Source organism: Equus przewalskii, chromosome 23 (genome assembly GCF_037783145.1).
Source record: "Equus przewalskii isolate Varuska chromosome 23, EquPr2, whole genome shotgun sequence".
Taxonomy (NCBI): domain Eukaryota; kingdom Metazoa; phylum Chordata; class Mammalia; order Perissodactyla; family Equidae; genus Equus; species Equus przewalskii.
In genome coordinates, this window is record NC_091853.1 from 19,123,222 (window position 1) to 19,150,339 (window position 27,118).

The 27,118-nt window shown below is 47.4% G+C and overlaps 2 long non-coding RNA genes across 2 annotated transcripts; one reads left to right on the forward strand and one right to left on the reverse strand.

Moving 5' to 3' along the window:
* The first annotated feature begins 4,447 nt into the window (after window positions 1–4,447).
* Window positions 4,448–18,249, forward strand: LOC139078836 (uncharacterized). The gene is made up of 3 exons (XR_011531982.1): window positions 4,448–4,587; window positions 11,499–11,813; window positions 12,488–18,249. It is a non-coding gene; the product is annotated as an uncharacterized lncRNA (long non-coding RNA).
* LOC103547085 (uncharacterized) lies at window positions 9,919–26,956 on the reverse strand. The gene is made up of 5 exons (XR_543839.2): window positions 26,835–26,956; window positions 23,022–23,159; window positions 22,213–22,256; window positions 15,060–15,256; window positions 9,919–10,235 (listed from the first exon to the last, which is right to left on the reverse strand). It is a non-coding gene; the product is annotated as an uncharacterized lncRNA (long non-coding RNA).
* Between the last annotated feature and the right edge of the window lie 162 nt (window positions 26,957–27,118).

Consider the following 27,118-nt stretch of genomic DNA (forward strand, 5'->3'; position numbering starts at 1 on the left):
GGGCCCCACCAGCAACTTACTGAATCAGAAACTCTAGTCAGTGTAGGGCAGCACTGCATTTTAACAATCCTTCCAGGGGATTCCGCTGCACGCTAAAGTTTGAGAATTACTGGTCTATGCAAACATCCCCACATATTCCAAGATACACTGGGAAAAGGCTTTATATAACATTCTCCTTTAGAAAGTCATGCTGCACGTGAACTGCACATTAAAGGCTCTGAGTAGGCCTGCAGTAAGGGAGGCATGAAAGCTAGGAACCCAGGAGGACTAAAGCAGGGCATTACAGTGCCCTGGGGGCGGTCTGTTGCTGTGCCGGAGCTAGACCTTCAGCATGCAGAGACCAAACCTGTTTTCCCTGTGAGCACCACAGTAAAAATTAGTTTTAATAATCATTTATGTTCTCTTTTTGGCTTGCTGGGTAGCTATTGGTCTTTATGTAGGGTCCATCTGCCGGACTGTCATGGGGCATGGGAAACTTCCCATCCCCCCGGGGACCACATGGCTTGGCACCCTCCTCCTGGGGAATCCTTGGTTTTAGACTGCTGTTTTCCATAAAAGAAAAGCAGGGATGTGAGTCGAACCAGAGACAAGTTGCCAAGATTCAGAAGCTGGCACAGATGGGGTTCATGGGCAATATTCTAAAAAGGCCTAAGGAAGCCAAGAGTGGAACAGAATCTCTCTTGTTCTCTCTCATTCTTTGATGGACAGTTTTTTGTTGTACATCAGATTCACCCTTTGCCCTTTAAACATCTGTTTAAAATTAAGAAAGCAATTTATTATTGAAGAATCTGAAAGTCATACTATCTTTTTTAAAAACAACACATACACCTTCACCCCTAGGCTTGAAACTTCAAACTGATCTTAAAGTAAGCAATCCTGGTTTCATCACTGTCTTCACCGCGCTCTATTAAGCAAAAAATTGTACTTTCCAGTCTCAGCAAATGTATAGATCATCAAGTTATATATTTTGTGCATTAGCCTTCTTCTTATCTGTAATATGCAGTGATCCCTCGGTATCTCCCCCCAGAGATTGGTTCCAGGATCCCTCGAGGATACCAAACTCCGCAGACGTTCAAGTTCGTTAGTGGGCCCTCCACATCTCAGGTTCCGCATCCGCGGATTCAACAAACCTAACCGTAGTAGTGCTGTACACGATCCGCCGCTGGTTGAATCTGACGATGCGGAACCCGCGGATACCGAGGTCCGACTGGATAGTCCTACCTTGGTTTTTCCTTTGCGTCAACCTTCTTTCTTCTAATTTACATTATACTTTTTATCATATGTTTTTACCATGCTTCTTTCAATTGCCTAAAAGTCCATAAATACAGGTGAATTTGTATTCTCTCCTTCATTTTTATATGTAAAGAATAACCAAGTTCGGTGTTTTCCTTTCGTCTCCTTTACACCTTAGCAAATATTTTTTGAGCATCCACTATGTCTGCCCTGTGTCAGGCACCATAGGTATACAAAATTATATTACTTCTATCTTCAAAGTACTAATAAAACAATTAGGCAGATAAAACACGCAGTTATGGAACAATTCAAGTAACAATCCCAGACAAAGAGGAAGTGAAGAAAGAAATGTGGTGAGCAGCATTATCAAAATGACTGCAACCGGATTTCATAGACAAATTTAGAAAGCTGCCTGCGTTTTGTTTCTTCTCTGTTTAAGATATAAGTTGAAGATGAAAGATGGAGAGAGGCTTTGTTTAAATTTAATATTTTAGTGGCTTAAAATTAGTGCCATTCAAATAAAGCCCTCATATCTATAATATATAAATAGTTCTTTAAAAATCAAGGAGAAAAGAATCAAAAACCTTATTGAAAAAATTTTTAAATATATGAACAGACAATTCACACAAAGATATAATAATGGCTCTTAAACATAAGGAATGATGCTCAACCTCACTTATAAGTGGAGAAATGCAAATTCAAACTACACTTAAATACTATTTGTCTTCTATGTATTGGCAAAAAATTTAAAAGCATGGCAGTGCATTCTGGTAGCGGGCTGTGGGGAAACAGGCACTGCCATATATTGATGGTGGAATGTTTTGAGGGAAATTTAGCAAATTCTAACAAAACAACAAGTGCAGTTAATTTTTGATCTGGTAATCCCCATTCTGGCAATTTACCCTGAAGATTCACCTCCAGTGATACACAAGTGCTATGCACAAGGTTATTCATTGCAGTATTGCCCATCATTGGAAAATATTTGAAGCACTCTAAATGCTTAAACAGAGAAGAGCAGTTGGATAAACTATGGTACATGACACAGCTACGCAATGGAGGACCACATAACTGTAAAAAAAAGAATGAGAAAGATCTCTATGAACTGATATGGAATATTTTCCGAACTAATTGTTAAACAAGAAAATCAAAGTGCAAATGAGTATCTATAAGATGAAGGAAGGAAAATAAGAAAGTATATGCATCTCCTGCATTGTGCAAACAAACAAACAACACAACACAACACAGGAAACTCATAAGCTTGGGTACCTAGGAGGAATGGGGTAAGCATGGTGGGAAAATGGGGGAAAGGGAATGGGATGAGGGAAATGACACGATGAATAACATAACCCCAGTGGGGGGGCTGGGGAGCAAACCTCAGTAACTTCAGATAACAGTGTATTTAAACCACATACTCCAAGGCCAAGGACAAAAAGAACTATTCACAAATACAATATTCAGTTGATTTGTTTTTCGTGAGGATACGGGTTAGCTTTTGAAACTACTTTATGTGTGCTCTAGAACTAAGCAAATAAGTAAATGTATCGTGGATAATGAAAGCCAGGAGTGTTGGAGTAAGGAGTGACAAACAAATTAATATCTTGTGAGGAGATAATTTGACTACATATTCTGTTTCTCGTTATACTTTCATCCACTCACGTTAGCATTTCTTGGTGATCTCTGCTTAAAACAATTATTATGGTGGTACTTGGCAAGTAGGGATTTTCGATTTCTTCTCTCCTTCTCCATCTATTAGTTGGAAGTCTACTAAAAGGAAGAGTTTTCCTATTTATTCAGAAAGGACTTATGAATTCTTGTTTTATTAAGTGGGTCGTGACCTATTAGATCATTATTTATTTTATTGTTCAAACTTTTCCAGATTTGGCCATCAGGAGTCCTTCCAGATAGTTCCCGTGGCCTTACATGCACCCCCATCATTTCTTAGAGCACCTCCTACTTTCTGGCATTGCAAGATGTTTCAGTTTTCTACTTTTCCTGCAGTCCTGGGATCAGCCATGGCCTCCCTGCCCTTCCCTTTCAGAGTCCACAGCTTGACTATCTGTGGTGGGCGGGCTTAGGAGTCCCCAACACCCCAGAAGAGATTTTCTGTCACAACAGCAGGATTGGGCAAGCTCACAGGAACTCAGAGCCCAGAGTCCTCACAGGCCTAGAAAGCCCCAGATCCTCCTCCGCCCTGGGTGCCCTCGACAGCCCAAAGGGGGAGGATTTCGATGTGCAACTGTGTGACTGTAGACTCGTCACAGCCCAGCATTTGGAGCATTGTGGTCACTGTGCATGATGCTCATGGGCTGCCTCACAGCTGGAGACACGCTCTAAGACCGAACCACAGTGTGTCAGAGCTGAGGGGGTGGTCCAGGACCTCATTTTCCCCAGCGCCCAGCTTTGCAGATAAGAAAGCAGAAGCCATGGGGCTGGCCCGGTGGCGCAGCGGTTAAGTGCGCACGTTCCCCTTCTTGGTGGCCCGGGATTCGCGGGTTTGGATCCCGGGTGCAGACATGGCACCGCTTGGCATGCCATGCTGTGGTAGGTGTCCCACATACAAAGTAGAGGAAGATGGGCACGGGTGTTGGCTCAGGGCCAGTCTTCCTCAGCAAAAAAGAGGAGGACTGGCGGTAGTTAGCTCAGGGCTAATCTTCCTAGGGAAAACAAAACAAAACAAAAAAAAAGAAAGCAGAAGGCCAGAGAGGGGACACACAGGCCACACAGTTGGGGGCAGAGAGAGTCTGGAAGCTAGCTTTTGGATAAAACTCATTTCCTTTGGAAGGCTCCTGGGTGATGCCCTCTATACGGAACAACTAGGATCTGAAAACTCAGAGTAGCATACAGTAGGCGCTCAGTGGACATTTGTGGACTGAATAAATGATTATAACGGGACACCAAAAGCAGGCCATGAAGCTGAGAGTGGACCCCAAATCCTGACTTCCAATAGGAAGTCCCACTCCTCATTGATCAAGGGAAGTGGGGCTTAAAAATGAGGCAGAGGAGGGAAGAAGTGCGGCCATGAATCCCTTGTAAAGAGGAAACAATGGGGTGTGGAAGCCCATACAGCAGGCTCACCCCAGGAAACCAGGTACAGAGAGTGTGGCAGTTGAACCCTTGGCCCTGCTCCATCCTCCACCTGGAGAACAGGGAGCAGTTAGGGTTGGAACCCTGGGGGAAGAGAAATTCTATTTCTGTTGGGCTGCTGAGGGGCCATGGGACTGGCCTGTGACCGGTGGTGGCCATTTTGCTTTCATAAACAGAAAGCCCACCTGAGTAGGATAGCAGCACAGAGGGGAGTAAGCCAAGCCCAGAGGCTGGGAGAGAAGATTCCTGCTGATGGCATCAAGCACCCAGGTACAGCCTTGCCTAAAGCTATCTGCCTTTAGACTTCGTAGTTACATAAATCATTCTCTCCTGCTTTGTTGCTTGTTTAAGCCACTTTGGGTTTTCCGTTACTGGCTATCAAAAAAATTCTGGGGGCTGGCTTAGTGACATAGTGGTTAAGTATGGGCACTCCTCTTCAGTGGCCTGGGGTTTAGAGGTTCAGCTCCGGGTTGCAGACCCACACACCACTCATCAAGCCATGCTGTGGCAGTGTCCCACATACAAAATAGAGGAAAATTGGCACAGGTGTTAGCTCAGGGCCAATCTTCCTCACCAAAAGAAAAAAAAATTCTGACTGTTTCTTCCAGCTGGGTAAATGGAGCACCTGGAACAGCAGGAGTATTTAGGATTTAGGCTAGCTTCGAGGAAGAACTTCCAGATAATACTGTAAGACTCTAGTCTAGCCTGAAGATCCAAACAGACTCAAGCAATATCTGTTGGGGGCCTGCTACAGGCTGAGCTACCCATGTTTTCCAAATTAATCCTCATTTTGGAGGACAAGATTGAGGCTCAGAGAAGGGAGGTAACTGGCTGTAGCAAGGACGTGTGGAGATAGGCAGCAAACCCAGATTTGCTGCTTGCACTCTGGGAAGCTGCACGATGTGGCTTGTCCACGTGATAGGGGCTCAGCCACCCAGCGCCACACGCGGCCGCATGCAGGGAGTGCCCAAGCCACGGGAACTGCACGTGGCCGTCAGGAGAGTGCCAGAGGCCATCCGCACAGAAGGGAGAGAGGGGACCTCTGCTCTCTGGCACCACCACCCGCCCAGCTCCCCTGGCCCCATATCCCTTTCTCTTGCTTTGCTTGGCAGAGTCATGCTCATGTGACCACAAGGGCCAGTGTCTAGAGCTGCCACAGGGGAGGCCAGGAGCCTCTGCCACCCACCGTCCCTGGGGACACCTTCCTTTGGGCCTTGGGGGACCCTTTCCCCATTGGCACACTAGAGGTCTTTTCAGAATATGCAGAGAACCTCGCTCCTTCTGGAACGGGTTGTGTCCATCACTGCCGTTTCCATGTCTCCCTGAAACACAGCTCATGGCCTCCTTTCTTTGCATCACGGCCTCCCAGGGCCATCATGGGAGAGACCAGGCTGACAATCCGTTGACAGCTCAGCACTGGAGGACCCCTGGGAGGTGAGAGCTGCCAGCTGGGAGGTGCTGCTCGCCAGGGACCTCACACATCAGCTGAAGAGGCTGTTGAGGCCCTCAGGGCTGGATGCAGTGCTCGGGCCGAAGTGACCCCAAAGGCTTCTTGAGAGCTGAGGGCTTCTGGCCGTGGCGGGTGGGGGGTGAGTTCCCTGCGGTGTCTGAGGGCCCACTGTGTGCAGGCTCAGGGTACACAGAGAAGAAAGGGCAGAGGCTGGCCCCAGAGCTGTTCACAAACTAAACACGGATGAGCCAGTTAGGCAGACAGAGAACCACAGCTCAGGGGCTGTTTTCAGGGGTGAAGGGGGGGCCAGGGGCAGAGACCCACATCTGCTGGGGAACTAGCTAAGGACAGAGAAGTTTTAACTGAGACTTGAAGGCTGTACCAGTTAGATATGTGTTTGGCTGAAGTAACAGAAAACTCTACTAAGAGTGGCTTAAATTACAAAGGCACCTAATGTTTAATGTTCAAAGATGATGTGAGAGATGGGAAGTCCAGAGATGATCTGGTGGCCCAACAATGTCATCAGTGACTCAGAAGTCACCCCCGCTCTATCCTACCATTAACAGAATGTTAGTGTCACTCTCTCATGATTGCCTTGTGGCTGCCTCCACGCCAGCCATCATATCTGCAAAGTCAGTGCTCAAGCTGGAAGCAATGGGACATCTTCCTCCCTGCCTATCTCTTTCTTTTCCAGAAGGACAATCTCTCACAGAAGCCCCCATAGACTTCCTCTAATATCTTGTTGGCCAGAACAAGTCCTTGCACTGACCAATCACCAAAAGTGGGGGAAGGGGGTGAGCAATTGCCTGACTGGCTTGGACCAACCGTGATTCCTCCAAAATGAGCATCCATGAGAAGAAGGCAGGGTGGGCAGAGGCTGCTGTGGGAGCAACCAACTCAATCCTGCCATAAAGGAGAAATGGACAAAAGAGCTGAGGTTTCAATACAAGGGAACAGAAGAGCAGGAGAAGCAGCATGTGCAGAGAGCAGAGATGCAGAGAGCATAGGTGCAGAGGCACAGAGGTGCAGAGATGCAGAGGCGCAGAGGCACAGAGGTGCAGAGATGCAGAGGCACAGAGGCACAGAGGTGCAGAGATGCAGAGGCACAGAGGTGCAGAGGTGCAGAGATGCAGAGGCACAGAGGTGCAGATGTGCAGAGATTCACAGGTGCAGAGGTGCAGAGATGCAGAGGCACAGAGGTGCAGATGTGCAGAGATTCACAGGTGCAGAGGTGCAGAGATGCAGAGGCGCAGAGGCACAGAGGTGCAGAGATGCAGATGTGCAGAGATTCACAGGTGCAGAGGCACAGAGGTGCAGAGAGCAGAGGTGCAGAGGTACAGAGAGGCAGAGAGCAGAGGTGCAGAGATGCAGAGGTGCAGAGCTGCAGAGCTGCAGAGCTGCAGAGAGCAGAGATGTAGAGCCGTAGATGTGCAGAGGCACGGAGGCGCAGAGTGCAGGAGATGGGCGGGCCGGTTACTATGGTTCATTCCGCAGGAGCACAGCACGGGTGGGGAACAGTGGGCAGAGCCTCCTATTACGTTTCATGCCTGGAGCGAGGCAGGCCCTGGGCAATAGCGAGCTCCTGAGAGAAGCTGAACAGAGAGCGAGCTTACGTGCAGAGGCCCCTGGACTTCAGGAACTGAGCAGAGCCATTCTGTGACCAGCAATAATGTTGCTAATAAACCCCAGTCTGTTCCAACAGATGATTATAACTGATGAGAGAGAGTAAGCATGACCTTAATTCATGAATTTGCTGATGGCAGAGACTCGTTTCTGGATATGAGAACGAGCACATGCAGCCCCGTCCTTTAGACAGCCAGGCTGTCACAGCTGTGATGCCCAACCTCACCTCTCCCCTCTGCCCCGGGCCCCCCAAAAACACACACAGGTGTTGTAACTTACACAGGATGCCCCCACCGCTGAGGGTGAGGGCAACTGTGCCCCAGCTTACAGAGGAGAAAACAGAGGCTGGAAGAGGGCAATCATCCAGGAGGCTGATTTCTTTCATTAAATTGCACCTTTACAACCCAATAGCCAAGCCCCTTGCCCTGTTCCCTTGTAGTCCTCAGCCTCTCAGCTTTTATTTCTCTCTGGGACCCAGTTCTTAGCTTCACATTGAGTCCCATCCTGGACATAAACACTGTCCCTTTCGCGAGTCAACTTCAGTATAAGAGGCGCTCTCATCCTCCCCCCTCCCTGTGTCGTTGCTGCCTCCACAGTGGGGGCACCCGGCCCTTCACTGAAGCTCTGCAGACTTAGGAGCTAAGGATTTAGAAGGAGGAGGTGGGGAGGGGTCTGCCCACCTGGCAGGGCGGCTGGTGATGACTGACCTATGAAGCCTCAGTAGGGGGAGGGTCAGGCAGCAGGGAGGGGGGCCACGGGCCCAGCAGCATCAGAGAAAGTGGATTACACGTGTTAACCCAGGCACCTCTGCGATGGTGGGCCCTGGAGCGCAGCCGTCAGTGTGGAAGCCAAGCGTCCCATGTGCCTGGACCCGCCATCCAGAGCGCCGGGGATGAGAGGTTCTTAAATCAGGACACTGGGGTGCAAAGCTGGCTCCGCCGCTTGCTTAGTTACTAAGGCAAAATGGGCCTCAGCTTTCTCATCTGTAAAATGGGCATCTTGGAGTCTCTCCCTCCTGGGGATGGGGATTAAATGAGGTGCAGGCAGAGCTTGGGAGCGGCAGGGATGAGCGCTGCTCCCAGGCACGCTGTCGGTGCCATTGTAAGGACTGTCTTCTGGGGCAGGTCTGGCACACTGTTTCCATAAAGGGCCAGGGAATAAATACTTTAGGCTTCGAGGGACTTGTGGTCTCTGTCACAACTGTGCCAAAGCAGCCTCGACAGTGGGCAGTCCAGGCTCTCGACCTCTGCTCTCTGCATCAGACGCAGGAGCTCTGTCGCTTGTTGGAACGACCTGGAAACCAAGTTGTATGGAGCAGGGAATTCTGCCAAGTCACAGAAGCTCAGTGCAGACTTCCTGGGATGCTGTGACCTGCCCCTCCTCACTGTCACTGACGACAAGGGAATGGGCTCCGGCAGGGGACCAGAGGACCTGTTGGGTTACACTTGCTGCCCTGCTCAAGGAGCAGCTCTAGGTGACATGGGCAGACATGCTGTGCTGTTAAGCACGTAAGAGAAGGTCCTTCTGGGAAGACTGGCTTTTGCCCTTTGAGTGAGGGTCTCCTGTGTGCCAAACACAGAACCCTAGGAGTCAGGTCTGGAAAGCTGGGCACAGAGAGGCCCGGAAAAGCTTCCAGGTCACACAGCATAGGGGCAGAGTTGGGGTCCGACGCAGATCTAATGCCCAGGCCAACGCCCTCTCCACTTTCCCAGGAGCCAGTGGGATCCCACAGGTCCGTGTCCCTCAGTGGGGCGCTGGGTATTAGCACTGGGAGCCTTTCCTGTCTTCAAAGGGAAGACAGAGACATTCCCTGTGTGCCTGTGGGGCAGCCATTCACGCCTGTCCACAGGGCCCGGAGGCTGCTCCAGCTGGGACAGAGCACAGCTCCAGCGGCTGAGTCCTGGCTCCATCCCGGGCTGAGTCACCGAGTGCTCCGTGCTCAGTTCTCCCGTCCATGCTGGCTGGAGTCAGCAGCTACTTCCCGAGGTCTCCAGGAGGAGGAAATGTGCAAATATGTCCAAAATCCTTGAGGCCGTGGCCAGCACATAGGGTGCTGGGGGTCAGCTGCACCAGGCTTCTGTCTTCCTCTCCCCTTTGCTGGATAAGGAGGAGACCTGACAGGGGCAGGGCTTGTCCCCATTCTCCCCGCTGCCCGACAGTGGGTGATGCCAGGGCTGGACTCCGCCCTCTGCCCCTCCAGGGTCATTCACATGCCTTGGCTGCTCTGAAATTGGCGAGGCTGCCCCACTTCCTGAGGCCTCTGTGCCTCTCCCCTGCCTTTCTGGCGTCTCCTCCAGGGGTTACTCCAGGGCCTCTGGCCCTGAGCCCGCACACCCTCTGCCATGCTGGGTGGGGGGCGAAGTGATGGACATGCACTGCACCTCCAGGACAGTCTGAGGGCACTCAGCATCCCAGTACTGTCTGCAGCCAGGAAAGTCCAAGGTGGGGCACAGCGTCTGAGTCTGCTTTCACACACTAATTCATTCAGGAATTCTGTCGACGAAAATAATCCATAACCAATCTATAAATGAAAATTTGGGTGAGTTTATTCTGAGCTGAAATCTGAGGACCACGGCCCGGGGCCTTTCTTCCTGAAGGAAGAAAGGGCACCAAAGAAGTGGGGTGCACAGAGTGGTTATATACCCCCAGAGAGGATGTTTCACATAGGATTGAAATGTCCCTTTTACAATAGTCGCGAGCTGCTCTGTCAGCACAGCGATTGATGGAAATAGCAGGTAGGTCTTCTGTCTCAGTGAACACAGCAGGGTAGCAGTCTGTTGTCTCCAGCTGAGTGGTCACAGGTGAGCTGGGTGGTCAAAGGTGAGTGCAGCGATCAGTTCCCAGCCTAAGGAAAGATGCTTAATCTTTAAGGAAATGCCAATGTCGGAGGGGGAGGGAAGTTGCACCTTTATCTCAAGGGCCTTTGTTCTTGCCATAGGGAATGTATATACAATGCATGCTCAGCAGCCACAGTCAGGCCCTTTTGGAAAAAACAAAGTCAGGTCAAATTAGGTTTATACCAAATGGCTTCCTCATATACTCCAATATATCCTATTGCTTGCCATTTTTATTTGTCAATTCTCATACCTCCTTTGTTGGGTGGTTACTGGGGATGGAGAGATGAGGTGAACACAGGCTAGCTGGGCAGAAAGGGGACCCGTGGACATTCACGGTGCAGCATGAAGAGGGGGTGACCAAACGCTGACCTCATAACCATTCTCAGCCCCGGTTTTGTCATTTTCACAAGCCCCAGCATCTTAGGGGTTTGTGAAGAGAGGGAGGTCAGTGTGCATCCCAAGGCTGAAAATGGGGGCGAGAGGATCACGCAGGCCCCCAGCCGGTGGATCCGGGGGGTGGGGTGCAACTAGGGTGGTGGGATAGGGAAGATCCCTGCCCAGGGGTGGAGGATCCCACTGGGGGTGGCTCCCTCACCAAGAGGGACTTCATGGAGAGGAGGCAGTGGCGGGGTAAGGGCTGAACTCCGTTTGGGACACGCTGACTTCGGGAAGCTCAGGGGACACCCAGACAGAGAAATCTAGGAGGAGCTGGACATGGGGGTGAAGGTGCGACAGAGGGTTGGGGTTGGAGCTTGAGACTCAGATGAGATGGGGCAGTGGAAGGGGCTGGAGGACATCGAGGACATTCATTAACAGGGGTCTTCAAGGTGGAGACTGTCCTGTTGATTTCACAGCCTCCTCGTGCCTAACACAGCCTGGCCCAGGGAGGCCATTTGATAAACTCGTACTGACTTGACCCAAATGTGCCCATCTCTACTTTAAATCACTGGAATAGAATTTGCTGAACTCAGGTTAATTAGCTAGTAATGTGAAACTAAGGATTACAAAGAAAACTGAAATACAGACTCATGATGCAACTAAGAATCCATGCTAATAACTAAGACTTTCAAACATGCAGCCCAGTGTGGCCTCAGGGCCTTTGCACTTGCTGGTCTCACAGCCTGGAACGCTCTATCTTCTGCATTGCTTGCTCTCTAAACACCTTCGGGAATTTTCTCCAACATCCTTCCTGACTTTCTTTTTCTGCATGGTACATATGGACAGCCTGACCTTGTTTATATTTTACTTATTTTTTCCGTCTCCTCCACTAGGCTGGCAGCTGTATGAGAATGGAGACTTCCGCCTGCTTCACTCACAGCTGCGCCCGGTACCTGGAGTGGGCCCAGCGAGCAGTTGGGACTGAGTGATGTGTGCTGGGTGAGTGAACTCTGCTGACCACAAACAAGCACGTTCGGGAGTGCTAAGCACTGTTGGCTCATTTGCTGTTTATGGAGACCCACTCTGTGCCCGGCCCTGCCTTAGGCTGGAGGCACAATGGCCCTGAAGGAGACAAACTCTGCTGCCCCCGAGGAGCAGACTTTGCAGAGGCCGACAAAGAATGAGCAGAGCACAGCAGGTTCTAGAAGGTAGGAGTGCTACAGAGGAAAAGCAGGGCTTTGGGATCAGAAGGCGGGGGGTGGAGCGACAGTTGTGGGAGGAGATGAGAGAGCTGGAGGCCCAGATGGTGCAGGGCCTGGGGGCTCCCGTGAGGACTTCTCCAGGGCAAGGAGAGTCAGGTTGGGGTGCTGAGCAGGGGGTCAGGCCCTGAACGCTGTGAGGGGAATGAAGTGGGTGATGGTAGGGAGACTGGAGTGGGGAGGCTGTCACTGTAGATGGAGTAGGCAGGGAAGGCTCCCCGGAGGAGGTGACATTTGAGCTGAGCCCTTGTCTGGACCATGTTTCTAGCTTCTGTAAACCTGATAGCTTTAATATCTGTCCTGTGTGCATACGTGGGACACTCCTTGTTCTGAATCCCCTCGACTCAGCCTCCTGCCTCCCTTGTCGCCCCTTCCCCCATCCCTAGGAAGAATCCTCCTTCTTGAGCCCACTTTTCAAATACAAATGAACAAATCTAGTGTTCGTCCACATCCCAACCACCTCATCTATTGGACACTCATACTCAGGTCCCTGTCCCCCTGCCCTTATCACCCAGGGAAGGTACCAGACAACTGGGACAGTCCCTATGCCCCAGAGCCTGTGAAATTATTCAGACCAGGCAGTCCTAAGCCTGCTCACCCTGCCTCGCAGTTCCTTCCTGCAGAAAACACAGTAAAGGCTCCTGCCCACAGGTCCCCTGCTCCCTCTGCCTGCTGACCACCCTGGCACTTCCCCATGGGACCCTGCACGGTGTGACATGCCCCTCCTTCTGGGAACTGTGAGTAACAAGCTATTTTTTCAATGGCGTCGTCTCCTGATCTGGTGGCCTTACTGAACCTCCAATTTTCCATTAATACATTCTATTTTAAACCAGCCCTACAAGACACTGTGTAAACAAACAAAGAACAAGTGAACTATGTAGCCTTTTCCAGTATCTTCAACAAGCTTAATATTTTAGTACCCATTAGAGTTTCTTTCCCCTGTAAAATTGGAGGCCCCATAAGAGTGGAAGGCATATCAGAAATTACACAGACAAGACCAGGCCGCTGGGAAGTCCCAAGTATCTGTCTCCCCAGACTGAGAGCTCAGGCCAAACCTTGATGAGTCCCAGTCTCAGCCCTCCCACTGCGACTGAAATTTGGTTGGTTTTTCAAATTCAGCTTTTAAACTTGTCAGCTTAGCAGGGAACTTCTCAGTTCCAAACTCATCTTTCTGGCAATAATCAAGTTACATCGTGTGTGAGATGGCCTGTTCCCTGAGCTATTTAATGAAAATCTGCAGAAATTCTTGGAAAGAGTCAGCCCGGCTTATTTCAGAACAAGGTGCATCTTTGGGAGAGAGTGGGGGTGCACGGTATGGGAGGACAGAACAAGACGATGCCCTGGGAGATACCAGCTCCAGACTTATTTACTTGGGGGCATCGACCTTCACGCATGAGATTTCCAGGGAAGCATCTGGAGAGGGGAGTGGGTTGGAGCTCAGCTTCGCTGTCACCCCATGGAAAGAAGGGCTGAACATTTCAGACAGCTGTGGCCCTGGGAGCAGCCTAACCCAAGGGAACCACACAGAAAGTCCCCTCAAGACTGCTGTCCTGGTTAGGATAAGGTTCAGCCGCTGTAACAAAGGGCCCCCACAGGAGAGTGGGGCATAGAAGTTGGCATCTCTCCCGTGCTCAGTCTGGAGGCAGACAGTCCAGGGCTAGTCTGGCAGGGCTGTTCCAGGAGGCTCCTCTCCCTGTTGTCCTGTCATCCCAGAGGAGTTGTCCTCATCAGAGTGGGTCAGGACAGAGCTCCAGCCTCAGAGCTCATGCTCCTGGCAGCAGGACAGAGGGAGAATTAGAAAGAAGGGCCTGCTTCTCTCTCCTAGGAAATATCCTAGAAGCCACACAAATTGCTTCCCTTCCCATCCTGGAGGGAGAGCTAGGTTACACACCCAGCCTAGCTGCAGAGGTGGCTGGGAACTCTGTAGTCTTGGGTGGCCACATGCCCAGCTAGAAGTCAGGTGTTCAGTTGCTCTGAGAAGTGGACAATGCTATTGGGAGGCACGTGGACCTCTCTGCCACACCCCTCTTAATGTTTCCTCCTACCGCCCGACTACTGCCTACCTCGAGTTCATGTTTTATGAAAAACTGTCCATCAGACAAATTGCATTATGCAGTTCGCAATTCAGGAACCAACTGATAATCATGGGCTGGTGGATGCTTTTCATTAGATTTGCTGGCAATTCACTGCTGGGGCTCCATTCCGACTCTGAGGTTGTCTCCCACTCAGAGCCCACTGTGCACATGCAGCCAGAAGCATCTTCTCCAATGGAAGTCAGTCATGTCACTCCCTGCTCCTGGATGCCCTGCTCCTTAGAACAAAACCCAAAGCCCTTCCTGTGGAACTGAGCTTGGACTAATAAGGGAGATGAGAGGCAGCCGCTGGCCAGCCAGCCAACGCCAAAGCTCACAGAAGAGGAGAAAATCTCATTAGCAGTGTTCTATTTTGGGAGCTGACTGATTTCCTGGCCATGAGCTGGGGGATATTTAAGTTTGAAGACACAGACCAAAATGCACCAGTGGGAAGTGGTCCCAGAAACCAGGGGTACTGGTCCAACCCTCCACCCCCCAGCCTTGCTCCCCACCTCTGTCTTGTATGTGCCTAGCACTGCAGCTTCCTTCTGTTTAGAATGCCGCCTCTCCATTTCTTGTGGTCAGAGCCAAGCATCAGGGCTCTGCCAGATGCCACCTCCCTCAAGACGCTGTCCTGATACTGCCAGCAGCAGGTGAGCGTGTGCTGTGCTGTGACTGTCCTTCCTTTCTACCTGTGAACAGGTGACTCTACTCTAGTTAGCTCCCTGTCTGGTCTTCCCAGCTGGACCATGCTCTTCGGGCAGGATCTGTGTCTGATTCATCTCGGGGAGCCCGAAGGAGTTTGGCCAAGTGCCCGGCATGTGGGTTTCCCAGAGAGTAAACCTCACGGAAGAGTATCTGTGGGAAACTGAACAATTCAGTGTGAGCAAAGTGCAAGGAGGGGTGGTGGTAAAAAGGCCTGGCGGGGGAACAGGTCACAGAGGGTCCTGAAAGCCTACTAAGGAGCTGGGACTCGCCCTGAAGGGAATGAGAGCCGTGGACGGATTCCAAGGAGAACAACACTGGTTGACCACACATTGGGCTGTTTAGCGTAAAGAAAACCAAATTGGGGGACTGAAGGGGAGCGACAAGACTCCCAGCCCATCCCCAGCCCTCTTCTTACTTCCCTGGCCGTGCTGTCAGTGGTGAAGGAAAATCTTCTCTGACCGGTCAGATGCTGGGCCCGTCCCTGGGCAATCTCAAGAGCTTGTTGAAAGACTCTGCACACAGTGCAACCCAGCCTTGCGAGAAGCAGCCAGCAGCTTCCTGGACATTCCTCGGGCTTCTTAGGAGCCCATGTGGAAGCTCCCTGATAGATACCTGGAATGACAAATTCACTGCCTAAAATGGTAATACCAGGGAAATCTCTGGGCACCTGGAACTTGCCTTTTAATAGCCACCTTTCCGCCATCCCCTCTATCCCTCTGGGCTGCTGTCACAAATCCTCCCTCTGGAGCCCCCAGGATGTCTGGTTTCCCAGGGAGCTCCCCTGGAACCTGGAGCTGGCTGAACAGCTCATACTTCGGTCAGGACTCTTGGAGAGACTTCTCTGTGCCACTGTCATAAAAAGGAGAAATCATCACAGTGGACAGGCCCAATTCCTGCGTTACAGTCATAAAACTCAGCAGCACATGGAAGTGACCTGAGGCCATTTTGGGGGCCCACGCCTGTGCCACTTCTCTGACTCCCCACACAGGCTGGCTCACGGGGCTTGGTTATCCTATTATAGACTTCTTGGTTGTAGTAACAAAGGCCACAGGCTCACAAGTTTCCCGTGGTCCTTCTGAAAATGTTAGGCAATGTTAGTACACAGCTTCTACCTTTCTGCCCTGCACTATGGCTCCCAGCCTTTTCCCTTCAGAACCACTTTCGTTGCTGTTGAGAGTTACCATGATACTTCTAAGTCATTTTTCCATTTAGATGTTCTGATTAGCTCCAAGTACTACATCACTACACGCTTCTCAGACTGGAGCACACACAGCCCCAATGCTGTGCAGGAAGGATGCAAAGCAGTGTATCTGTGATACATTTTTCTGGAGCATCAAGTTTATTACAAGACTTGGAAAGCCGAGGGCTTTACAAGACCCATCCCTCTTCCCCACAAACGTGGAAGAAGAGACAGAGAGGACAGGGGAGGGAAGAAGTGCCCCAGAACAAACAGTCCAGTCTCTGAAGTTTCGCTCAGGTAGGAGCGGAGGAGCAGACCTGCAGCGAGTGTGGCCTCTCCTCGTGTCCCCCAGGTGCCTCCAGGCCATCCTCTAAGTTCACCAAGTATTTTGGATACGATGCTTCTGAAGGCCGTGGGGGTGCCAGATACCATTCTGATTTGAGTCCCGTGCGGAGAACCTGGCAGCAGTTTGCCCAGCTCCGTCATCCAGTGGGCCAAATCTTCTCTCCCCAAAGAGTGTGCACTTACGGGTATGTACTTCTTGCACTGCTCCAATTCACAGCTGAATGCGTCCCGCCTCTGGCCAACCTCCACACCACATTACCAGGCTCTCTGGTGCTCGGCATCTTTATCTCCACTTAAAATGCAGGGGTGCAGCTTGACCTCCCCATGATCTTTGATTTGAACCCTGCCATGAGATTAAATTGGCTTCACTCTGTTGCGTTTGCCATGCTGGTTCTTGCTGTGCGGACAACAAAAGCATTTTATCAAGTTTAAGAATCTCCCTGTAGCTCCCTTTGGCCCTGGCTGGGGCCAAAAGGAGAGACTGGGGTGGTCCTATCAGGCTGCCCAGTATGCAGAGAGTTTCCATTGCAGGTACCCTCTGGGGCTCCACTACTGTTACTGGTGCTGTGGGTGGAGGCGAAGGCCCCAGGGCCACGCTGGGGGATTGAGCTGGCAGTGGTGGTCCTCGACTCCAGCCTGGGTGGTGGAGTGGTAGGCTCCCAAGTAGGCTGCTCATTTTCTGCCTTGCGGAGGCAGGCGGGCTTGATTTTATTGCGTTTTCTGGGAGAGCAGAGACCTTCGGCTGCACCTCGTGGGTTGGGGAAGAACTGCAGGTCTTGGGGTCACTGGAAGCGGAGGACCTTACGGTGACAGTGTGGCCCTCCACCTTGGGTTTCTTGGTGCTCAGGATCAGGTACGTGCCCATAACACTGTGAAATCTCCTCCTTGTTAAGGAATCCTGGATCTTATCCCGCTCAAAGCCCATGTTCATCATCACCTGTGTCACCTAGGGATTCCTGTTGTCACGGGGCAGCTCTCTGTAAGGCTTGAGTTTCTTTTGGCCCATATTCACCCATGGGTCCTTCATAATAGCTTTGAGAGTTTTTCTCTTGCTGGTGTCGAACGTCGTCAGTTTTTTCAAGAGGTTTCTGCATTTAAAGGACGAGAACATAGGAAGCTGGTATTGCCCTTTCAGTACCCGCCTTCCCACCATAGAGAAGTCTTCTCCCAGTAAAGGCAGGGCCTCCATGAGCAGAATGTAAAGGATAACTCCCAGGGCTCCCACGGCTGCCAGGGCCGGCATAGTCTTGGCATCAGAGCATCTCCGGGCAGAGTAATGGGGTACCGCAGTGCCTACTCAGCTTCCAGCCGAGGAACACGCTGCTCAGGCCAAAGTCGGACAGTTTCACATTCAGCTCTGCATCGACCAGCAGGTGCTCCAGCTTCAGGTCCCTGTGGACGATGCCTTTGTGGTGCCAGTACTGGAAAGCCAAGTCAAGCTGCCGGAACTGGCCTCGGGGCCTCCTGCTCCGTCATGCAGCTGTGTGCTTTACTAAGTAGTCTAACACGTCTTTCCGCTGACATACTGAGTAATGAGGAATAATGTTTCCTTGGTGTCAATCACCTCAGACAGCTTTATGATGTTTGAGTGATTCAAGGCCCGCAGGCTGTGGGCTTCATGGAGAAGTTTCTTGGTTCTGGAGAAGCTCTGTTCAATCTTCTGAAGGACTTTCATGGCTACCTCTGGCCCAGTTGGGATGTACCAGGCTAACTTCACCTTGGAGAAGGTGCCTTCACCAATGGTCTGGAGGAGCTCATAACTGTTACTACTGGTCTGCCTGTTGGCAGAGGCGGCCGCGAGTCCTGGAAGCATGGTGACCTGCTAACTAAACTAACTGATAATACTAGTTAATAATGCTAACTACGCTTACTTAACCATGCTAACAAAAAAAACTATAGTATGCTAACTAATACTGATTAATGATACTAACAATGCCATGTATGCTTACTATGCTAATAAACAACGCTAACAATACTAAATATGCTAACTATACTGACTAGACCAACAATAGTAACTATATCAACTGTACTAACAATACTAAATAAAAAAATTTTTAAAAATGAGAAAAAAACAAGAAAACACAAACTGGTGCAGCCGCTATGGAAAACAGAAGGGAGTTTCCTCAGAAAATTAAGAATAGATCTACCATATGATCCAGCTATTCCACTGCTGGGTATTTACCCAAAGAACTTGAAAAAACAAATGCATAAAGATACATGCACCCCTATGTTCATTGCGGCATTATTCACAATAGCCAAGACTTGGAAGCAACCTAGGTGCCCATCAAGGGATGAATGGATAAAGAAGATGTGGCATATATACATAATGGAATACTATTCAGCCATAAGAAATGATGAAATCCGGCCACTTGTGGCAACATTGATGGACCTTGAGGGTATTATACTAAGTGAAATAAGTCAGAGGGAGAATCTCAAATACCATATGATCTCACTCATAAGTAGAAGATAAGAACAACGACAAACAAACACATAGCAACAGAGGTTGGATTGGTGGTTACCAGAGGGGAAGAGGAAAGTGAGGACAGTGAAAGGGGTGATTAGGCACATGTATGTGGTGATGAATTGTAATTAGTCGTTGGATGGTGAACATGATGTAGTCTACACAGAATTCTAAATATATTATGATGTACACCTGAAAGTTACATAATGTTTTAATTCAATGTTACTGCAATAAAAAGAAAAATTTTTGAAAGAACCAAAAAACAAAGAAAAAATGAGAAAAGAACAAAGAAAAACAAAAAAGAAAATAAAGAAGAATAAAAAACAGTAGAGAAAAAATAAACAAAATGGGGTGAGGAGGAGAAAACAAGCTAACTGTGAGCTGAGTCCTCAGGTCACCAAAAATAAGCTTCTTGGGCTATAAGTACCAAAAACCTAGGCCTGGCTAGAGACTTATATAGAGATATTTGTAATCCCATTACAGTGGCTCCTTATGAGCTCAGAGCAAGAAATAGACCAATTATGGCTGCGGATAAACCACTTTTTGGTCTCAAGAGCCCTTTACTCTTAAAAAAAGGACCCAAAGAGTTTTACATTTATGTGGGATATTAGAGAGTGATATTCACTGTATTAGAAATCAAAATCTGCAGGATGTTTCAGTGGCCTTTTCATTTCCAATTTAAAAATCTGTAATAATTTTTGGCTTTTAAAGACTTCATAATGTCTACACTTAAAATATTTGATTCCTTTTCCTTAAACTCTGATTAGACTCAAAATGACCTTACGACTTAACCGATAGTATAATACTACAGGAAAATGTTCTGTTGCATAAGTCATAAGAAGGGACATCATTAACATTTATAAAGCTGAGAGAAAGAGCTTTCATCGTATTTTCCCCAGTAAGCTCATGAGCAGATTTCTTATCAGAAAACTTGGAGGCCAGATGGCATGGGTTGATGTGTTCAAAGTGCTGAAGGAAAAAAGAATCCAACTAAGAATCCTAGCTCTGGCAAAACTGTGCTCCAAAACTGAGGGAGAAATTAAGACATTCCCATATAATCCAAGGCTCAGAGAGTTCTCTACACTAGACCTGCCCTCCAACAAAGAGAGTCCTTCAGGTTGAAACGAAACACCTTATGAAGAAATAAAGGTTTCTGGTCAAAGTGAGTATGTGGACGACTATAAAAGCTAGTACTATTGCAAATTTGGTTTGTGGCTCCACTTTTTGTTTTCTACATTAAGAGTCTCAAATATTTTTTAAAAACCCAACTGTTCTTCTATGTTTTTGGACACACAATTCCTAAAGATGTAATTTTGCGACATTAATAACTGAAATGGGGTGGAATTAGAGCTGTATAGGAGCCGAGTTTCTGTATGTTACTGAAGTTAAGCCAGCATAAATTGACATTCGAGTGTTATAACTTTAGGATAAGTGTAATCCCATGGTAACCACAAAGAAAAAAAGCTATAGAATATACTCAAAAGAAAATGAAAAGGCAATTAAAATGTTTCACTACCAAAAATCAACTAAATGTTAAAGAAGACAGTCACACAGGAATGACAAAAAAGCTAGAAGGCATATAGAAAACAAACAGCAAAATGACAAAGATAAGTCCCTCCTTATCAGTAACTACTTTAAAGGTAAATGCATTAAACTCTCCAATGAGAAGACAGATTGGCAGAACGGATAGAAAAACATTATTCAACTGTTTGCTGTCCACAAAAGACTCACTTTAGATCCAATGACACAAAAAAGTTGAACATGAAAGGATAGAAAAAGATAGTCCATGCAAATAGTAACCAAAAGAGAGCTGGGGTTCCTATACTAATATGAGATGAAATAGACTTTAAATAAAAAACTTTGTGAGACAAAGAAGGACATTATATATTAATAAGAGGTTCAATACAGCAAGAAGATATAACAATAATAAATGTTTACACAATTAATGACAGACCATCAAAATGTATGAAGCAAGAATTGACGGAACTAAAGGGAGAAATAGATCATTCTACATATTAGTTGGAGCATTCACTACCCCGTTCTCAATAATGGATACAACAACTAGGCAGAACATAAATGAGGAAACAGAGGGCTTGAACAACACAATAAACCAACTAGATCTAACAGACATACACAGGACACTGTCCAACAACAGAATACACATTCTTCTCAAGTGGACATGGGACATTCTACAGGATAGACCATAGCTTAGGCCACAATTTAAGTCTCAATAGATTTTAAAAGATAGATATCATACAAAGTTTTCAACCACAATGGGATGAAGTTAGAAAGCAGAAACAGGAAGAAAAGTGGAAAATTCACAAATATGTGGAAATTAAACAATATGCTCTTAAAAAACCAATGTGTCAAAGAAGAAATCACAAGGGAAATTAGAAAATACTTTAGAGATGAAGGAAAATGAAACTCAATGTATCAAAACTTCTGGGAAACAAAGCAGCGCTAAGGGCGAATTTATAGCTATAAACACTTACATTAAAAAACAAGAAAGATCTCAAACCAACAACCTAACTTTATGCAACTCAAGGAAGGAGAAAAAGAACAAACTAAACCCAAAGCTAGAAGAAGGAAAGAAATAATAAAGATTAGAGCAGAGACAAATAAAATAGAGAACAGAAAAACAACAGAGAAAATCAGCAAAACCAAAAATTGGTTCTTTGAAAAGATTAACAAAATTGACAAACCATTAGCTAGATTGACTAAGACAAAAAGAGAAGATTCAAATTATTAAAATCAGAAATGAAAGTGGGGACATCACTACTGACTCTACAGAAATAAAAATAACTATTAGAGAGTACTATGAACAATTGTACTCTTAACAAATTGGATAACCTAGATGAAATGGACAAACTTCTAGAAATACAAATCCTACCAAGACTAAATCACAAAGAAACAGAAAATATGAATAGACTTGTAACTAGTAAGGAGATTGAGTCAGTAATCAAATACCTCTTGACAAAAAAAGCTCTGGACCTGACGGCTTTACAGGTGAATTCTACCAACCATTTAAAGAAGAACTAACGTCAATCATTCTCAAACTCCTCCAAAAAATTCAGGAAAAAAGAACACTTCTTGACTCATTCTATGGGGCCAGCATTGCATTGATACCCCCCCCCAAATATTTCTGGCCCATCTTCTAGATAGTCACCAGAGGATTTTCTAAAATATCCAGCCAGATGGTTCTTGGCCCGGTGACTTGAATCTGGATCCTGTAATATATTTCTACTTTCTGTGTGAAGAGAGGACTAGCAGTGCCTCTAGAATCAGGCTGAACCCATATGGACCCCATCCAAGAGCCTCAGCCCACAATGGATGTCCACATAGCAGACTTGACACAGCTGAAGGGAATATTAGTGAACTGAAAGATCATTCTGAGGAAATTGCTCTGGATGCAGCACAGAGAGCCAAGGAGATGGAAACATAAAAGACAGGCTCTGAAAGGCAAGAAGTCCCATGAAACTTGAATCAGAATCCCAGGGGAGAGAAGGGGGGATGGAAGAGAGCAAAATGGAATATTGCCCAAGCTAGAGCTAGCACTTCCTTCTCAAGCAAACATGGGCTTACCTCCAGCCCTCCCTCAGGATTCCAAGGAGGTGAGTCTCCAGAGGCTGTGGTGGAGAGAGGAGAAAGGAAAGAAGGAAGTGGATGTTAATTGAATGCTATTACATGTCACATACTGTCTCATCTACAGCCTCATTTAATAGGTCCATTGGCTGTGAGGCTGAGATCTTTGCTACCATTTTGTTGTGGGGCAGATATTCACTGTATCTCATTGGTCTTCATGCCCTTGGTGGTTAGCTCAAAAACACGCATGCAGTAGGTGCTCAATAAAGACTGTCGATTGAGTGTGAGATCTGAGGTTTGGAGAATTCAGTATCTGGTCCATGGTGACACAGAAGGTAAGATGAGGAGAAAGGATTTGAATTCAGAATTAGCTGGCCCCAGTGCCTCTAACCCTTCCATTTCCTGGTGCTAAGAAATGTTTGCTCGCCTCCCAAGGCCATCTGCTCAACCCTTAGTCCATCACCTCTGGACACACCTGCAGGGGAAGTCCCCCAGGCCAAATCTGACTTGGGGTCAGCTCTCATTCCGTCCTGGAGGCTGAGAGTTCAGCTCTGTTTGCCCAGCACAGCAAGCATTCCCAGCTTTGTCTGCCACCTTCAGCAGACATTTTCATACCTCTTTGCACACAAAATAAACCACACTTTCTCATTTTGTGTTTGGGGAAAAAAAGGCCTGGTTAATTACAAAGGCCGTCTTGCCTCGGTGCCAAGAGAGGGGAGATGTTCACAGGAAAATTAATTAATTTTGACTAATTGCTTTCACTTACACATCTTGGTTCCGATTAAGAAAACATTTGTAACTGAGCCCACCTTCTCCAGAAGAAGCTCCCATGCTCCGCAAAGAAAGAGTCTTCGGATTTAACTGACTGCTGCCAGCCCTGCGCCACTTGTGGCTGCCTTTGGAAAATGCCAGTTCAACATTTCAGAATCTTACACAGGGGAGGCGACCTATGAGGAAGAGCTTCATTCAATGTTTTTCCGAGGATCGATCACCTCACACTTGTGAAGTGGGCATAGCCTAAAACTGGACACAGAGAGGCCATATGTTCAAGCTGCCAGTTAGAATTGTTGTTAAAAATTCAGATTCCAAGGCCTGGCTCAGACCTGCCCAGGTCAGACATGATAAAGTTGAGGTCTGGAAATCTGTATTTTCAATAGGCGCAATGGGCAATTCTGACTTGGAAAGGCTTTGCTGTGGATCTCCTGGCTCTGCCCTTGAAAGCCACATCATCCTAGGCAAGCTGTTTAATATTTCCCAGCCTTGATTTCCCAGAACTGAAAAAATGGGCGTAATAACAGCTCTCTTGAAGGGGTAGGGTTGGTTGTGCAGATCAGGTGAGGCCGTGACCCACAGTGAACACTGATTAAGAGATACTTATTGGTAAATAAATGAAAAGCAACAGGATATATTGAAGTATATGAGGAAACCATTGAGTGTAAAACTAATTCGGCGTGAGCTTGTTCTTCCAAAAGGGCCTGACATGGCCTGTTGAGCATGCATTGTACATCTGCTTTAAACATTTGCTATGTCCCAAAGACAAGAACGATGCCCATAAAGGTAGAGATGTAGCTTCCCCCATATCAACATCTTTTTAAGGATAAGCATCTGTCCCTGAAAACTAAGGATTAATTACTGACCTGCTGTACAGACCTTGTGACCACCAATCCGTGGTGCCAGCTGAGCATCTCGTGATGGTAGTCAAAGAGATACTCCTGTCACATGTTCCGAGATGGTATATAACCACTCTGTACACCCCACATTTTGGTGCTCTTCCTTTGTTGGGGAAGGAACGCTCTGAGTTATAGTCCTCAGACCTCACTTATAATAAACTCACCCCAATTCTGATTTTTAGATTGATTATGGATTATTTGTGTCAACATTATTTATATTAGTGAACATGGCTGAGTTCATTTCAAGGGGTTGATGAGAGCCAGGAGGAAAAAAAAAAGATAATGTTTTTACCCTGCAGAAAGTCCTTGCACCTTAAATACAGTATCAGCGCTCTTTCTGGGCCCTCGATTCAGCTATCCATTCTTTTCAAACTCCAAACTCCACAAACCTCTTCTCTTCCCATGGTATCCCCCTAAAAAAATCATTAGAAGACTGAAAGTTGGGGGCCTCTGGATCCTCCCTGAGAATGGAGTGAAAAGCAGACACATGCTCCCTGAGAACAAGGAGCAAAATCCTGTGTTTGCAAAATGGTCAAAAATGAGTCATTTTGAAACCAAGAATGAAAGAGTTAAAATTTCCCTGGATTAGGGTGAAACTGAGCCTGTACCCACAAGGTTGATGTCGGAAACAAAGTAACCAAGTTTCTGAGCTTGTTTTGCACAACAACAGTAGGACACTGATAAGAGAGCAGCTTCCTGACAGCCTCCCTCCCACCCCTGCCTGACTAAGCATCTTGCAGGAGCATTGAGAAAGTAAAATGACTGATTGTAATGTTAGATGTTACGCATGCAACACATAGAGCCCCCTCCAATTTGCACATGTGGCCCGTGAAGAAATATGAAAGACGGTCACTCCTGTGCAGAGGACTCTTAAGACTTCAGCCCCCAAGGCCACATGGATGCTCCCCTCCCCTACCTAAAACTCCAAATAAAACCCCTTGCTTGTAGCTTTTCAGGGAGTTTGGGATTACAGCATCAGCTGCCTCTTCTCCTTGCGCAGCACTTTGCAAGGAAATTCCTACTTTCTTCCACTACACCCCATGTCAGAGACTGGCTTGCTGGGTGCATGACAGGTGAGAAGACCCACTTCTGGTTCCGCAACAATTTAATTTGTGGAAAATGAATATATCTCATCTTGCAAATGTCTTGGGAAAAATAGTGCACACGAATTCACAAACAGGCTTCTCTGGTACAAACAGTTGCCTGCTGCTCCAGGAGGCTAAAACAGCCCACCAGAAAGGTGGCAGCTTGGATCACTTGAGTCTAAAGAAAAATAACATCACCAAGCAGGGACCCCCCCAGGGCAGGGAGTGGGGTCCAGGAGGGATTCTCAGGGCTCATTTCCTTCACATTTAGCAGAGACCATCAGCTCTTGGCATGCATCAACACTGACAAGAGATTTTCACATATTGAGGTATATGGGGTAACTATTCGGGTTCAAAACTGATTCAGCTTGAACTAGAAAGCCTGACTTATGGCCTATCAAACAAACACTGTACATCTGCTTCAACCACTAAAGTGAAGAACGCACTCTCTTTATGATAAGAATGCAGACTTCCCTTCCTATGCCCTGTTGGTAACTCCCTGATTAGTCCCTTTCCTGACATCACAGTCATGTTGACCTGCTAATTTGCAACTGAACACCCCTTTGAAATGTTGATGAAAACGTATCCTGGGTGTATGCAATGTATGTTCTTTGTTCTAAAAAGATATAAGACTGTACAGAAACCATGCTTCTCTGGAATGCATTCTAAAGCCTTCCCAGGTTATAATCCTCATTCTGGCTCAAGTAATCTCACTGTATTTCTCTTATCTATGGGATGGTTATTTGTTATTTTGCATCGACATTGCTTGGCATAGTCACAGCAGGATTTCAGAGGAACCCACCAGAGACCACCTGGAATCTACACTGAACCAGCATTTGGTGCCAATAGGGGCCCATTGAGCCCCCCTGGATCACTGCATTCTTCAGGTGACCCTGGTGAGTTCTCCTGAAACCCAGAGCTCCTTATTTTAACTTGATAGTCCAGAGTTTATCTGAACTATTTCAAACCTTCAGACTAGGTATCTTAAGGGGTTACTGGTACACACCCTAGGTAAGAGGAACCTAGGAGGGGAATTCCTAGGAAAGAGAAACCTAGGTGGAGTTTCCCAGGCTAGGGGAGCCTAGAGGGAACTTTGGCATGAATGGAGCAAGCTGACCTTTTTAATTTGGCTTTAAACTGGCAACGATTATGTTTATAAAGTCTGAACAAACTGCTTGATAGAGAAATGAGAGACTGAATGTGTTCAGCTCCAAAGAAAAGGGACATTGCTTCTCCTGGCCGAAAGGCATTCTCAGGTGGCTGAGAACCTTAGCGGGAACATTGGAGGATCGAATGCCTCATGGCGTGTAGTGGTCCCATAGGGAACTCCACTATCATTCATGTTAGTTAGCTAAAGGCTCATCTGGGGAAGCTCATATGAGGGCTGGTCACCCAAGCCCCAAGCCCCCATGGCCATTTTAGGCTGCCAGTGGGAGAAACCGAGGCATGTAAGAGAGTGTTTACAACCTTTCTTTAGGGAGTAACACTCACAAGCAGCCCACTTCTGACCCACTACACTGTCCTTAGGAATTGTTCAGACTTTATAGCAAAACAAAACTAAGAGAAAAGTGGGAAATCAAGCTTCTAAAAGCCTCCCAGTTCCTGAATGGGCAGTCTCACCTCCAAACTCTGGCCAGCTTCATGTTGAAACTTGCAAGTGCTTAATGAAATAAGGATAGCTGTAAATGACTGGCAAGATAAGCCAGGATAATCTGAAATTACAGTGGCCACTGTGGGGCTCATTTCTAGGAGCTAGGTAACAGAGAAATTTCTAAAGAATCGAGCTCGCCACCTTCCAGCATATTTGCTCAAACTAAAGGTTCTGGAAGCTGTAAATATTTACAAAGAATAGCAAAAAATATCTTACCAAGCTTGTTTCATGTCCTGAGGGCTGAATGCAGTTGCACCCCATTTTGCTGTCAGCGATAGTCACACAGAAATGTGGGTTGCACTCTATTTGCGGCTAAGGGCCCTACCAAGCTGCTGCCAGCCTCGGGAGAATTACATTGGCCATTAGAAGGAACATTCCGATTAGATAAGATCATTTAAAAGTACACTTGAAATGCAAAAACGTCAACATTCCAAAATAATCTTATTGCAAGTTTTGTTGCAAAAAGCTAGTAGAAAATTAAGTTGTAAATAGTACTTAAA